Here is a 16,594-nt window from a genome sequence, read left to right as displayed (position 1 = left end):
GCTATTTTTTGTTAAATTATTGCATAAACGTTGAATTTGAATTACGAATATCGTATTAAACTGTGACAAAATGTTGTATAAAAGGCAATTCAGACTATGGAATGTGCAATTTAAACAATTAAAAAGTCATTCTTCAAAATAAGAAAAATGTACAATGCTTAATAACCACCAAACCACTAACTACTAGTCCTTTCGACGATAGTCACAAATCAGTATTTCCTATTCATCTTCACTGTCTATGCCAACACACATCTGGCATGCGACCCAGTCTTCATTAGAAACGGAGTAGAAGTCCCCACAGTAGAGACACTCAGCACCCTCTCTCTCTCTGATTCTCTCTCTCCGTCAGCTTCTTCCTTTTATTTTTCTTAAGGTCTTTGACGTCCTCTGTTTTAGTTCTTTTTTTTGGGGGGGGGGTATACAGTTTGATATTTTTGCCTTAAGCTGTATTGCACCTGACGTCTCTGTCCTGACATTGTTCATATTTGTGCACCCTCCTCCTTTCTGTAGGCCTACTTTACGTGTGACAGCATTCTGCAGTTCCTTCTTATAACGAGAATCTGTTAATACGACGGTGTTTCCTTTTCGTCGTGTAGTCCGCCGAGTATTTTGACAGATTACTGGGATTGGAAAGACAGCCTCGAGCGATATCTGGAAAGCTGAATTATTCGGCCAACATAGCTGGTTGGGACAGGTAAACTGTGAAACTGCTACTTTGTTGAATCCCATTGCTCGAGCACCAGAAGTATTTTCTGGCTTGCTAATAGACAGTGTAGGATGCCTCGTAATAAATCCTTTAACCCAGTCTTGTCCAGCTAGACACGTTTGTTTGTCAAATCTGTGTGGTAAGCCATTTCTTTCGGCTAGTTGATAGGCTAGTGATCTGAGATCTTCCATTGTTAGACCAAAAAGTCTGCTTTCCATTGACTTGAGATATGTTACCAGCTCATGCTCTTGTTCTGCAGTGAGCACTTTTTAAATTTCCCATCTGATTTGTCAATGATGTAGTTAGGGTTATTCGTAGCTTTAGGCACATATCTTTCCAATGTTGATTTCGGCACGTTGAACTGCTTAGATGCTTTTAAAAAGCCCATTTGGGAAGATGAAACGGCTGAAACTGCCATTTCCATTGCTTTTACGTCCCATTGCTGTCTATCAGTCTTTTTCATGTACGTTAGCACCATCTGGAACAGCAAGGGGGAAAGAAAGAAGAATACAGTTTGCTTTCTACTTGCATCAAAATATGAAGGGGCAGAACGGGACACTATCCCATTCTGCCCCGTCCCGTTCCGCCCCAAGAACACTTTTGAGGTTAACAATTCTTATGGAGTGTAATAACTGACGTATTTAAACGCATTAAATAACTAAAGCATAACAAATGCCATGCACTAAAAGGAAATGTGTCGTTTTAGGGTATACAATTAACAATTATCAGCTTACCTGGCGTTGAAATTCACCAAACGTTAGAACAACGCAAGCGGTAAGGTGACGGACAACAATTCACTTACATCTCGCACTTCAAACTAAATAAAAATGGCTGCCCTAACTTCCCTTCCATTCGGAGAAATAGTTACATGCCCATACTGCACTGTGTAGTCTACAAAAGAGCAATTTCCCATTGTGCCCCGCTATCCCGTTCTGCTCCGAGTTCCCCTACATCATTTCTCAGGAGAAATACCCCCGAACGGTAAACCATATTTTATAGTGGTCGTCAATAAAATGGTTGGTCAAGGTCATCTCATGTTGCTACAGAATTTCCAGTCAGTGATAATTTCAAATGTTAGTAAAGATTTCGAAAAAAGTATTAGATACCTCTGTTTTTAGCCTACAATACGTTAGAGTATTCTCCAAGAGAAAATTCTTGCCAGTCGCTAGGTAAAAAAAACTAACATTATAATAAATTATGAACAAAAATAGTTCTTACTTGAAGAAACAAAGAGCAACACTGCCATTATTGGATATGAGCATTCTTGAAGTTTATAGAAGGATGTGATACAAATCTTATTAAGATAACATAAAAGAATTCGGTGATAAAAAAATAAAATATGAGGGGCAGTCGAAAAGTTTCTAGCCCGAGATAGTTACCGTAATGTCTCGCACAAACAACACCACCTACTTTTATATGAAGACTGATGCCGTTGGTGACCGTGCATCTCTCTAGAATGAAATTACAATTAAATCAATACCATTAGCTACTGACGGGCGTTGATATACATCAACGAGAACAGATGAAAATGTGTGCCCCGACCGGGACTCGATTGAGCGTCTGCCATGTAAGCAGGAGATTCCGGGTTCGAGTCCCGGTCGGGGCACACATTTTCAACTGTTCCCGTTGATGTATATCAACGCCCGTCAGAGGCTAATGGTATTGATTTAATTGTAACTTCACCTACTTTTATGGTGATCCATTGTGGGGTATGCAAGTCAAATTTCGCGGCTCCAGCTTCGTTAGTTTTGCCTCTATGATGCAATGTATACCGTAGTGTAAGGAAAATGGCGAATACTGAGAGAATCAAGAACCGTGCTGTGATTGAATATCTTCATTTGAAGTTCTGAAGGGAATGATGCCCAAGGAAATTGCGGAGGACATACAAAATACAGTTAAGGACAGTGCTCCGTCTTATACAAGAGCGAAAAACTGGGAGTCCAACTTCAGACGTGGAAGAACAATTGCATAAGACGCGCCAACGAGCGGAAGGCCTGTCACCGTTGCCACTGATGAAACAGTGACTGCAGTTCACGACACGATTTTGCAGGATCGTCGAACAACGTTGCAGTACATTGAAACAACATTTGGAATCTCCTATGGGCGTGCTCATAACATTGCTGTAGATATTTTGGAAATGCGGAAAGTTTCATCTCGGTGGGTCAAAAAAAATGTGCAAATGTGTGTGAAATTCTAAGAGACCAAACTGCTTAGGTCATCGGTCCCTAGACTTACACACTGCTAAAAATAACTTAAACTATTAAACTAACTTATGCTAAGAACAAGATGCACACCCATGCCCGATGGAGGACTCGAACCTCAGGCGGGAGGGGCCGCGTAGTCAGTGTTCATTAATGTTCAAATGTGTGTGAAATCTTGTGGGATTTAACTGCTAAGGTCATCAGACCCTAAGCTTAAACACTACTTAACCTAAATTATCCTAAGGACAAACACACACACCCATGCCCGAGGGAGGACTCGAACCTCCGCTGGAACCAGCCGCACAGTCCATGACTGCAGCGCCTTAAACCGCTCGGCTAATCCCGCGCAGCCGCAGTCAGTGACATGGCGCCTCTAACCGCGTAACTCTCGGTGGGCCCCGAAGCTAATTGGAAGCGGATGAAGATGGTTTCCTTACAAGGTATGTGACAATGGATGAAACGTGGGTTCACCACTTTGATCCTGAGACGAAACAAGTCACAACAATGTAAACATCCTTCATCCCCTATCCCAAAAAAATTCCGGGCGCAAAAATCAGCCGGTGACGTGATACAATTGGTCTTCTGGGAGGCAGAAGCGGTAATTACTCGCGAAAGGCTGAAACTATCAATGGATCATACTATTGAACCCTCCTGCGCCGTTTGAGAGAAGAGATACAGAAAAAAAGGGGCTTAAAATTGGCCAGTGGAGTTCTTTTGCATGAGCACTGGAAACTCTACATGACTGCGGGTTTGAATTGTTACGTCATCCACCATATTCTCCATACTTGGTTCCACCAGACTTTTTTCTTTCCCCCCAGTAAAATACCTGATAGGACGATGATGTAGTGATTGATACTGTGAACGTTTGGTTGGACTCGAAATGGAAGACTTTTATTTGAATGGTTTGCAGAAGTTATCTGAGCGTGCCAGCAAGTTAATTAGTGTGGACGGGCATTAAATGGTTCAAATGGCTCTGAGCACTATGGGACTTAACTTCGGAGGTCATCAGCCTCCTAGAACTTAGAACTACTTAAACCTAACTAACCTAAGGACATCACACACATCCATGCCCGAGGCAGGATTCGAACCTGCGACCGTAGCGGTCGCGCGGTTCCAGACTGTAGCGGCTAGAAACGCTCGGCCACTGCGGCCGGCAGACGGGCATTAGATTGGAAAATAAATTGGAATTATTAAATTTTTGTCATTCTTTATGTGTTAAGCTAGAAACTCCCCCCCCCCTCCCCCCCCCCTCGTATCATAAGACCTATGATGGTTTCTCGCTTGTATAACGAAAAATTTAATCGTGGATGCATTTGTGTTCTGTTGGACCACGTAATAACTTCAAGTGACAGGGTTGTTAAGAAAGCCATAAAATTAGTTTTTTATATCGTGTCAGTTATGAACGCAATTTATTTACGAGAGACTCCGTTCGCGGTAGCCGCGGTATGCCGCAATACACGAAACGTTTTCGGAACTGCAAATATGATCAGACTCCAGCTGCACAATTTGTTGGTGACAATGAAAATTTGCGTCGGAGCGGGACTCGAAACCGTATTCACGCTTTTCGCGAGTTGTCGCCTTAACCGCCCCCTTTCTGTTATTTTTTTTTTTAATCTCATTTTGTTCGTCACACTTCGTCCCATGACAGCCGTTCAAGTTCATCGTTGATCCATTCACTCCGTCGTTTTATTGCAGAGGGCACCTAACCCTCTGATCGAGCACGTCTGCAGCACTGACCCAAGCTTCCATATGTCACCGTATGTCTATGTCCTGTACTCGGGCAATTGGTTTGATTCACGCACAGGGAGAAGCTCGTGGTTATTTTGGCGACCTTGTCTTGGAATTAAATATTATCAGTAACGAATACATTTCTTGTACTCCCTACAGCTGTCGATGTCAGCAGTGACATGCATGTATGTCTGAACGACATTTCTTAGTACATAGCAAACACACACGTTCTGCAGTATAGTACTTGTATCCCGCCACCAGGATTTTCATTCCGACGGATCGCCTTGATAAGGGAATTTTTTTTATTTGAGGCTGTTACAGAGATTTCATCATTGCACATATCACCCACAATGTCGATATATGCTACACAAAAGTAACTGTATGTGTTTTCAGGCCACTATTTCTGTTGGCGTAGGTTCAGAGTTTTGCTGTTTACTATCGTTCTAACGGGATGCCACTACAAGGATAAGTTGCGCTTACCTGAAATACGTATCAGTTGGGAAACGTTCTGTCTTAAAGTAGACCCCAAGGTAGGAGTGAGAAAAACTTCGCAGTTAATACTAGTACAGTTATTTTATTTCTGAATAACCGATTTGTTCCAGTATTTGTCTGGTCTCGGTTATAAAAGGTGCTTTTCATTTTTACTAATAACCGGGTAAGAAACCGGCGCATCAATTTTCCATAGCAGCACAGCTACAATTTTTGGTCTTTAAATAAAACTTTTTTTAAAAAAACGAGTACTGTACTATATTTTCGTAAAATTTCTATTGCTTTGAAATATTAGGTTATTATAGAAAGTAAAAAAAAGCGATCAGTGCTGTTTTGATACCAACATTGAAAGAAACGAGCAAAAAACACTTGGCATAAGAATCGGTACAGCAGTACTGAGATATTAATGTTCCTGTTTCCGTATGGCATGGCTGTTGGGCGGTATGCCATGTACGTGCACTGTGCTAGACTTGCCCCTCCTTGTCTATACTGTCGCTCTCGGACATCGGTTGTATTGCAGAATGGCATAATCCCTACTTTGGAAGCGTGGTAACAAAGAAACACAGTGCTCCATTTGCTGTAAAAGATTAAAAACGGGAGAAATCACAACAAACTTGCTAAGTCATGTAAGAAGAAAACATCCACAATATACCGTTAAAGAGAAGGTAAATTTGCTTGATATACAAGTGTCCGTAAATTTATTGACGTGCTATAAAATTCGGATGATAACTGAACCCTCAATTTTGTGCTTGATTCAAGGATAAAAATTGATACGGTCCTAAAGTGACGATGCAGGAAGGTTACCAACTGGCGACCTTACGCTTTCGCCAACAGGATACCAACTTTGTTGGCTACATTGAAACCGATTTCAGGCATACCCTGAACCCGAGATCTCCTACTCCTTCACCTTAATTAGAATTTTTCGATCTTTCTTCAAGTCTACGTTTGTTACTGGAAATAACAGCAACATCCCAAAGTCGAAAATCGGTTATTTTAGAAACCGGTTGGGGGACGAAACAAACCGTCATACACGAAAACCGGTTGGTCCAGCGGCAAGCGCCATCCCTAACCCAGGGGCGTCTTCTTCGATCTGTGAACGAGTCTTATCTTTCCCCATATTCTAGCATCGTGCAGCCTTTTTCTGAGTTGTATAAATTGGCTGTTTCTTGCTAATTTTAGTTCTGATTTGAAAATTCAGCCTTATGTTTTCAAAGCCTTCTTTCATCCCTCATTTACATTTTACAAGAATGAAAAATGCTCCTATCATAGAACAAAAAAAGGGGAATATGTCCTGGACAGAGTTAGGGATGTAAAAGAAGCAAACTACCGTTTCGACAGCTTCATCCACATTTAAATCAAAACATCTTGACATACTCGCGCGTTTTTACTTGTTGGTATTATTACCTGTAGCATGGAATACAATGCATCATATCAAGAAAAGTAACATGATACATGATGTCATGTCGTACAATATGACACATGCCATCATGTCATCCAGTATGGCATTTGCCATGTTGTGCAGTACAACACAATGTGTCATTAAAGTACAGGATGCATGCATCCCCACTCTGGGATACTTCCTATTGTAGATACATCCCACTCTCTAAAATCACAAAAATTTGTGTCTTTGTCCTTACTCCCCTCACCTTACGTCAAACAGAGAGTGGTTCTGGAGGAGAAATGGTCCCCTCAAAGAAAAAAAAAATCAATCTTCTCCAACCATAATTCAAAAAAATGTTTTAGCTTATCCCCCCCCCAGGAACAAACCCATCCCCAGAAATTTTATCCCCCTCCCCCATGAAAAAATTTTAAGCTATTACATGTATGTTCTTCAGCCATATTATATATATATATATATATATATATATATATATATATATATATATATATATATATATATATATATACACTCTCCTGGAAATTGAAATAAGAACACCGTGAATTCATTGTCCCAGGAAGGGGAAACTTTATTGACACATTCCTGGGGTCAGATACATCACATGATCACACTGACAGAACCACAGGCACATAGACACAGGCAACAGAGCATGCACAATGTCGGCACTAGTACAGTGTATATCCACCTTTCGCAGCAATGCAGGCTGCTATTCTCCCATGGAGACGATCGTAGAGATGCTGGATGTAGTCCTGTGGAACGGCTTGCCATGCCATTTCCACCTGGCGCCTCAGTTGGACCAGCGTTCGTGCTGGACGTGTAGACCGCGTGAGACGACACTTCATCCAGTCCCAAACATGCTCAATGGGGGACAGATCCGGAGATCTTGCTGGCCAGGGTAGTTGACTTACACCTTCTAGAGCACGTTGGGTGGCACGGGATACATGCGGACGTGCATTGTCCTGTTGGAACAGCAAGTTCCCTTGCCGGTCTAGGAATGGTAGAACGATGGGTTCGATGACGGTTTGGATGTACCGTGCACTATTCAGTGTCCCCTCGACGATCACCAGTGGTGTACGGCCAGTGTAGGAGATCGCTCCCCACACCATGATGCCGGGTGTTGGCCCTGTGTGCCTCGGTCGTATGCAGTCCTGGTTGTGGCGCTCACCTGCACGGCGCCAAACACGCATACGACCATCATTGGCACCAAGGCAGAAGCGACTCTCATCGCTGAAGACGACACGTCTCCATTCGTCCCTCCATTCACGCCTGTCGCGACACCACTGGAGGCGGGCTGCACGATGTTGGGGCGTGAGCGGAAGACGGCCTAACGGTGTGCGGGACCGTAGCCCAGCTTCATGGAGACGGTTGCGAATGGTCCTCGCCGATACCCCAGGAGCAACAGTGTCCCTAATTTGCTGGGAAGTGGCGGTGCGGTCCCCTACGGCACTGCGTAGGATCCTACGGTCTTGGCGTGCATCCGTGCGTCGCTGCGGTCCGGTCCCAGGTCGACGGGCACGTGCACCTTCCGCCGACCACTGGCGACAACATCGATGTACTGTGGAGACCTCACGCCCCACGTGTTGAGCAATTCGGCGGTACGTCCACCCGGCCTCCCGCATACCCACTATACGCCCTCGCTCAAAGTCCGTCAACTGCACATACGGTTCACGTCCGCGCTATCGCGGCATGCTACCAGTGTTAAAGACTGCGATGGAGCTCCGTATGCCACGGCAAACTGGCTCACACTGACGGCGACGGTGCACAAATGCTGCGCAGCTAGCGCCATTCGACGGCCAACACCGCGGTTCCTGGTGTGTCCGCTGTGCCGTGCGTGTGATCATTGCTTGTACAGCCCTCTCGCAGTGTCCGGAGCAAGTATGGTGGGTCTGACACACCGGTGTAAATGTGTTCTTTTTTCCATTTCCAGGAGTGTATATATATATATATATATTGAATTTTGTTTACTATGGCTGGCGAATCTTCTGGATTTTAGGCCCAGGATCAGCGACTTTAGTCTATAAGCTGCAAGGCATAGGTGTGCGAACACCTTGCAGCTAAGAGAGCTTACTGCGCTCTGGAAGTAGCCTTAAATCGTTGAAATAGAGCGAATATCTCACACTGGTTTTATTTAAATGACTTTTAAGCTGCCAGAAAAAGTCTAAAAGGAACATTTTGCATTCTGGTTCCAAACTTTACCCTAAGATGATTCCGACATTAAACGGCCACAGCTTGGCAATAGAGATAGATTTTTGTTGACTCGACTGGCGACTGATCCGGTATAGGTTTCTTAATTGTCTTTCAAATTATTTTGCTTGTATCGTGGCAATGGATAAAGCTTCCACAAAACGACAGGATGACCATTAGTTACATGTATCTGTCTACCTTGTTATAAAATTTGAACCGATTCGCACTAATCTGAAACACACAAGTGGTGCGCGTCAAAAAATTCACAAAAAATGTTTTTTGTACGTAATATACGAATGAAGCTATATTCTTGAAAGCGAGTTTTCAATTTTATCGTAAGAATGCATTTTTTTTATTTTTTATTCAAGGTCTGCGCCTTCAAGTTCACGTAAGAACGAATTTTACATGCTACATTTTATCTCGACTTTAAACTATTATATCTCGACAACGGATAAACATTATTGGTTACAAAGATGTCATTTGATTTTATCCATTTACGAGGTAGGATCGGAAAGTAACGGACATCAGGTTTTTTCTTCCCTGGTATTGCAACTAAACGTTGAAATTTCACGACGATATAGTTTCAAGTCTGCGCAGCAGAGGGAATTTTGTTTTCAAGTGCAGCTCTAGCGAGAGAAGTTTCAACTACGAAAGAAACATGGCACGCTTGTTACAATCGTCAACAAGTGAAGAGCAATGCAGTGTAGTTCGGTATTTGTGGGCCAAAGGGCATAAACCGAGCGAAATACCCAGGGTCGTGCGTGGCGTGAATGAGGACGACTGTATGGACTGCAGCATCTCCAGGTTGTGACCTCCCCCTCAGTTATCGACCTTAATGACAGTGAAAAATTAAACCGCGTGTACCTAATGGAAATTTGGGAAAAGCAACCGTCACCGAAGTTAATTTGTCGGTAAAGAGGGAGGAAAGGGTTACATCTAAATGAAAGGAAAAATACTAATGAAACTGGTGGAAATTAGTTTTGGAAAGGGGTAAAGTTAATAAAGAAAGTAAATGTGCGGCCGTTACGTTAACAATTAACTAGCGGTAATTAGATATTTGAGATTTGGGGGAAATTATGGTCGCCAGTCCTAAGGACAATTACTATAGTAACTGAAAAAGAAAGGTTATTACACATATAATTAGCACTAGAAGCGTGGCAACTGAAGGTTGACACGTGTAGTGTGAAAACTGAAAGTTTGTCAGAAGTAATAAATTTCGCTACACTCTGACTTAATTCAGCAAAAGAATTAATAAAACCGGAAAATCGGAAGTTAATTTAGTGATTGAAGTTAATAGTGAGCTTTCTTTCTGAAGCACATCGAAATTCAGTAAAATACGGTTAGTCTTGGACTACCTCAACAATCATTTCAAAAGCTACTTGAATCTACGCAATTTAGAAATAAGAGATTTAACTTTGAACTTGAATTAAATGATTCTGAACAATTAACAATAGTAAAATTTAGTACGTACCAAGCTGAGCTGCAGTCACAGGTAAGCTAAAATACGGTAACAAAACTCGCACTCTTAATTTGTGCTTGTGTAATCTAAATATTGTAGCCAGCTATGAATACCTTAACTGAACTTTGAAATTAAAGCAGTGAAATCGAATGATGCTGGCGTTTGAATTTCAACGACACTCGGGTTCATTCCAGAAAAAGAAGGTACCTTGTTTGGTAATGCAATTGGGACAATGAGCAACAAAGGTTCGTGCTAAGTTGCTGTAATTTTGTGATGCAACAATCTTAAAAGTTTGAAAAGCTGAGGTCTGCCATACAGTTCTAAAACTTTACGTGCTTCCAGTCTTCCTTGTTAGTTGATTGAAGGTTCGAAGCCGTCGATCGAGGAGGTGGCGACAGTCACTCGTTGTCGGCTGTCGCTGTTCCAGAAGCTGGATGTTGGCGCGCCTTCTTCTCGACACGGCCACCAGACGAAACGGGCTCTTGATGTGCGCCAGCTAATGCTTCCCGTCCGCGACACCATGTCAGAAACTATCATCTCAAGTCGAGCGCAATTACATGCTGCCAAACCCCGAAAGCGCGGCAACTCGCGGGAGCTTCACACAACGCACCTGCTCCACTGCACCACCCCAGCCAGACTCCCTCTGCCCGCGCGCCACGCGACCAAGTTCACACTACCAAAGATCCTAAACACTTTGGTTCTCCACACGACCTATCGATGTATTCGTTCCATACCATAGTTTTCCCTAGGCCAGACCCAGCGTATAAATACAAATAATATTCACAAAACAAACCAATTATAAATCGACATAAATGCATATATATACAAATAGTAAAACAGTTACAATATATAAAGAGACAGAAATGTCATATCTTGAGGTAACAAAACAAGGAAAAAAATTATAGTACAATAGATGGAAATAGGAGGATATGCATTTCCGGCGTTACAAGGTGTCTGCATTCTTCCAAGAGGACCCTGTGAATCTTTGTAATTCGCCACGCTCCGGGCGACCGGTAACAGTTACAACCTCGCAGAATGTCGGAACCATTGAGGCAGCAATTTTGAATGGCTGGCGTTTGCAGCTGCGAACCTTATCGCTGCAATTCAATATTTCCTATAATGCGTTGTTCGATATTGTTCGTTACACGGTGAAATTTCGTAGAGTTAGTTCTCGCTTGGTGGCTAAAAACCTGACAGACAACCACAAGGACCAGTTAATCACTTAAGGGGCTCCGGAACGCCCTATACTTGCAATGTTAAAATAACGCTTATAAATTACATCTTTCCTCACAAAGTATTTGAGGTAGGAAGTTGAACTTTTTACAGATTATTTATTGGAATATGGGCTACAACTTAACACAGGGATTTTACAAAATTTTAGTTCAGTTATTAAAGATGATTTTTTTCAATTGTAATGAAAATTCACAACATTTTTTTGCAATTTTTTATTTATATATTCAAAAATATACAGTTTTTTGGAAAAAGGCTGTGTTAAATTATGCAGAAGGTACTGTGTAACATTTACTGAAAGTTTGAAACAAATACGTTTGGAAGATCCTTAGAAAACATGTAATTAGTATGAGAAAATAAAAGTTTTGGGAATCGAGCGACAAAGATTGGATTAACTTTTTAGTGCATTCCAGGTCCATAGGATGGATTATCTTCATCCTCTGCAAACTCCTCCTCCAGCTTCCTCTTGTTCCTCCTCCTGTTTACTCTTGCTTGTATTTCTAGACTCTTTACAGCCCTGTCTGCAGCCCGAAGGCGTTCCTTGTCTAAAGCAAGCATCGCTCGTACCATGTTAGAACCTATCTTCATTCCCATATTTCTAAATACCTTGCACCTTACAATGTTGCCATCATTGAAAGTCGCAACAGCATCATACACACCAAAGTGAAGTGTTTCTATTCCAACAAATACAGTCTTGAGGATTCTCGACCATATAACACTATTTACACTTTCATTGGGGTTTTGAGTTTTTCTGTGAATACTCTTTTTCAACAGTTCAGGTGCTGCTAAGTCTCTGAAAATAGGTTTAGCCACAACACATACTTTATCTCACATCACTAAAATGTACCTGATGAACACGGACGTTACTAATAACACCATTTGACAGCAGTTTAACAGCGCCACAGTGGGTCACGCCCATGTAGAACACATTTCAAAAAAAAATTAAAAATAGTTGTAGTCTTCGGAATTGAATAAATTATATATCTATTAAAAGGTAATAGTCTGCAGATTCAGAAAATGCAAAAAAGTAAAAATTGAACTTTTCATGATTTTGAGCCTTTCCGGAGCCCCTTAACGAGTTATACAGCAGAAGGGCATGACTTTCTGAAAGAAATCGTCACTGATAATATGCCGTAGGCGTACCACTATACGCCCGAAACCAAGCAGGCCTCTATGAAATGGAAACACGCTGGTTGCCAGCACGAAAAACGTTCGAAATGACTCAGACTGCTAGGAAAGTGTCTGTGATAGTGTTCTACGATATGCATGATGTGGTACTGGTGGACTTTGCTGAACTACGGACCACTGTGAATGCTGCAGCCTGCATTAAATCTATGGCTAAGGTGCGTCGTGCCTTCGTGACGAACGCCACATGATTAGGGCTGACGATGTCAAACTTCTTCATGACAATGGTCGCCCCCATGTTGCTGCTCCTGTTCGTAAAAAAATCCCCAAATTTGGGTGGGAGATTTTCCAGCATCCACCATACAGTCCGGATCTTGTAAGGTTGGACTTTGATCCGTTTGGTCCCTTGAAGAAATTCCTGACCGGCCAACGTTTTGCGACAGACGCGAAAGTGAAATCAACAGCCCGCAGATGGCTAAACAGCAACGAAACAGACTTCTACGAACAGGGCATATTGAAACTTTTACCACAGTGGGAAGAATGTGTTGACAACTTTGGTGATTACCTAGAGAAGTAGGTAAAAGATCTAATTTCATTTATGATTTATTTCTGTTTTGTTACCTGTTAAACTTTTTGGTAATAATGTTATTGTGCCTTACTTTCCGATCTTCCGTCGTATTTACCTTCGTGCAAAGTTTGAACCGATTCGTAGAAGTTTAAAGTATGGAAATGGCGCGCTTGTAAATCCTCCCAGAGAAACGTGTTTTTTGCGCGTTTTTACAGCTTAAATGCGAACGGTGCTCATACAAATGGTGTTATTAGCTGCGCATTAATTTCAGCGCAATTCAATCTTTGCTAAAGTAATTAATCGATTCGCACAATTTGCCTGGGCGCCAGCTCCAGTTCGTCGTTCAAACCTTGCTTAATATACTGTAACATAGCTACAGTAAAACAAATGTTCGAACGGCTATACCGAAACCCTTTCATTCCACGTTCCTGGCTCAAGTAGGAACCGAGCACCAAGACAGCCCTAAACCGCGATTACGTGCACGGCCTTTTCAGAAATAGCACTTCTGTAATGTAACGATTTAGGAAATATTGTCCTGAAATTGTAATCCAGAAACCTCGTTTTGTTATTGTTCTTTTCCAGCTTGTATAATTAGTTAGTTACGGTCATTTAAAGTATCAAGATTTTTTACAAGTCGACGATTAATGAAAGAAATACTGCTCCTGTTTTGTTTGTTGGAGTTAAGTGCAAGTAATATTTTCTTTTTTTTTTATTTAAGCTGATGGTCTCTGATTACCTGTGTTGTATTATAAATAAATAATTCGAAACTGACAAGTATTTATGCCCGCACAGCCCCTGCCAATTACAACTCCCAACATTTCCTGTGGCACAAAGTGTTCTGACTGTTATTGCTGCTACTTTTAACAGTAAACCTGTTGTATCAGTCGATATCAATAACAGTCAGGGTAAGGCCTAACCTAAAATGTTCGCATTTGAAGTTAAAATGGCCTCAAAAATATTCCATTCTGCCTCACCAGGTGTGTTATCAACCGTTCTTTTCTTTTAGTTATGTTCTGCAAGAAATTTCCTTTCCCTTCAATTCAATTGTCCCTTCATTAGTTACCCTTTTTGCTGGGATTATGTCTTCTGTCTGCTTCGATCCAGCCGCCACGAATTTTTATTCTTTGTCAAGCCATCTCAGAGTAGCAGTTTCACCCTATGTCCTCAATTATTTACTCGATGTATTCCAATATCTGTCTTCCCCTTCTGTTTCTACCCTTTACAGCTCCCCATAGCGAAAATCAAATTAGTCCCAGATGCCCTAACACACGGCCCATTACTTTGTCCCTCGTTCTCTATGTTCATTTCTTCGTCGATTCCACGGAGAACCTCCTCATTCCTTATCTTATCAGTCCACCAAATTTTCAACATTCTTCTGTAGCATCACATCTCAAATGCTTCGATTCTCTTCTGTTCCGGTTTTCTCACAGTCTTTCACTCACTATCACACAATACTGGGCTCCAAACGTACATTCTCAGATCCTTCTTCCTGAACTTCTAGGAATTCCATCTTAGCCCTCACTGGTTCGTCAGTGGAGCGTTATTTAGCATCGAAGGTAGCAGAATTCCTTCACTTCGTCTGTTTCGTGGTCACCAGTTTTATCTTAAGTTGGTTGCTAATCTTATTTCTGCTAATCCTCGGTACTTCTGTCTTTTCTTGGTTTCCTTTCAGTCCACCTACTGTAACATTAGATTGTTCATTCCATCCGAAAGGTTCTATAATTCTTCTGCACTTTCGCTGAGGATAACAATGTCATCAGCAAATCTTATCATTCATACTCTTTCCCACTGAATTTGAATTCTCATATTTCTTTCAGTGCGTCTTCGATGTGTTCGAAGTGTAGCTTGAACTGAACGCCATTCTCACACCCTTTTTAATTCGGGCACTTCGTTCTTGATCTTCCATTCTTATAGCTGCCTCTTGTTTCTTGTACATAATGTATATTACCCGTCTTCCCCAATAGCTCACTCCACTTCTTCACAGAATTTCGAACGTCTTGCATCATTTCACATTGTGGAACGCTTTTTCTAGGTCGACGAATCCTATGAACGTGTCTTGTGTTTTCTAAAATCTTGCTTCCTTTATAAAACGTAACGTGAGGACTACCTCTCTGTTGCTGTTTGCTTCTCTAAAGCCAAACTGATCATTATCTAACAGATCCTCCGCTTTGTTTTCCATTCTTTCGTATGTTATTCTTTTCAGGAACTTGGATGCATGAGTAGTTAATCTTATTGCGCGATAGACGTCGCACTTGCCTGCCGTTTATATTTTCGAGAGTGTCGAAAGGTGAGTCACCTGCTTCAACACGCCAGCTTGAATAGTTGCTTTGTTTTCGCTTTTCTCAATGATTTTATAAATTCCTCTCTCCTCTGCGTTTCCCGTTTCTTTCGACTTTTCTATATTCTGAATCAGTCCTTCCCATGACCATTTCTTTCCAGAGTGCGTCACATGTTTCCTGTAGTCATTCCGCATTAGTTTCTCAGCACTGCCTATTTACTTCATTCCAGAATGACTTGTACTGCTGTGTTCCTGTTTTTCCCTGAACATTTTTGTACTTCCTTCTTTCGTCCGATCAGCTGAAGTATTTCCTTTGTTACCCAGGGTTTCTTGGCAGTTACCTTCCTTGTAACTATTTTTGTCTGTCCAGATTATGTAACTGCCGTTTTTAGAGATATCAGTTTCTCTTCAATTGAACTGCCTAGATATTCATTATCAGTATCCACAGTCTTAGAGAACCTCAAAGGCATCTTATCATTCCTCAATACTTTACTATCACACTTCTTTCCACACCGCTTATTTTGCACAATTTTCCTACACTTCTCTTCATCTCTGTCTTACCATTATGTAATGCAGCTCGAATCTCTCTGTTCCTCCGGGCCTTTTTCCCCTTGTAGCGCCTCCTCTTATGATTTTTGAGAAGTTTATTCGCTATTAGTACCTGATTTTTTATTACAGAACTTAATTAGTATTTCTCTTCTTTCCACTGCCAAACCCCCAACCCCTGCTACCAAGCCCGTAACTCAGTCTGTTGCTCGTTCCTCAACTACAGCATTCCAGTCACCCATGATTATTTGATGATCCTCTTCATTTACATACTGAATTACCCAATCATACTTTCTCTCATTCCTTCTTTCTCTTCAGCTTGCGAAGTCGGCTTGTTTTCGTGAAATATCCTTGTGGGATTCGGTTTGCTGTCAATTCAGATAAGAATGACGCCATTACTAAACTGTTCGCAGTAACTCAATCTCTGTCCTACCTATTCATAGCGATTCCTACTCCCGTTATACCATTTTCTGCCACTGTTGGTATTACCCTATTTTGATCCGACCAGAAACCCTTTGAATGCTTCCCTTTCACTTAACTGATCGCCGGCCGGGGTGGCCGAGCGGTTCTAGGCGCTTCAGTCTGGACGTCCTTAGGTTAGTTGCGTTTAATTAGTTCTAAGTTCTAGGGGACTGATGACCTCAGAAGTTAAGTCGCATAGTGCTCAGAGCCATTTGAACC

General features: G+C 41.9%; 1 long non-coding RNA gene across 1 annotated transcript in view; it reads right to left on the bottom strand.

Annotated features, from left to right (window-relative positions):
• Positions 1–517: 517 nt before the first annotated feature.
• Positions 518–16,594, bottom strand: part of LOC126148805 (uncharacterized) — a 35,771-nt gene continuing 19,694 nt past the window's right edge. Inside the window, exon 3 of the long non-coding RNA XR_007530641.1 lies at positions 518–1,184. This is a non-coding gene — a long non-coding RNA (uncharacterized LOC126148805). The remainder of the gene's footprint in view (positions 1,185–16,594) is intronic.

Source organism: Schistocerca cancellata, chromosome 2, assembly GCF_023864275.1.
Source record: "Schistocerca cancellata isolate TAMUIC-IGC-003103 chromosome 2, iqSchCanc2.1, whole genome shotgun sequence".
Classification (NCBI taxonomy): Eukaryota; Metazoa; Arthropoda; class Insecta; order Orthoptera; family Acrididae; genus Schistocerca; species Schistocerca cancellata.
This window is presented reverse-complemented; position numbering and strand designations above follow the sequence as displayed.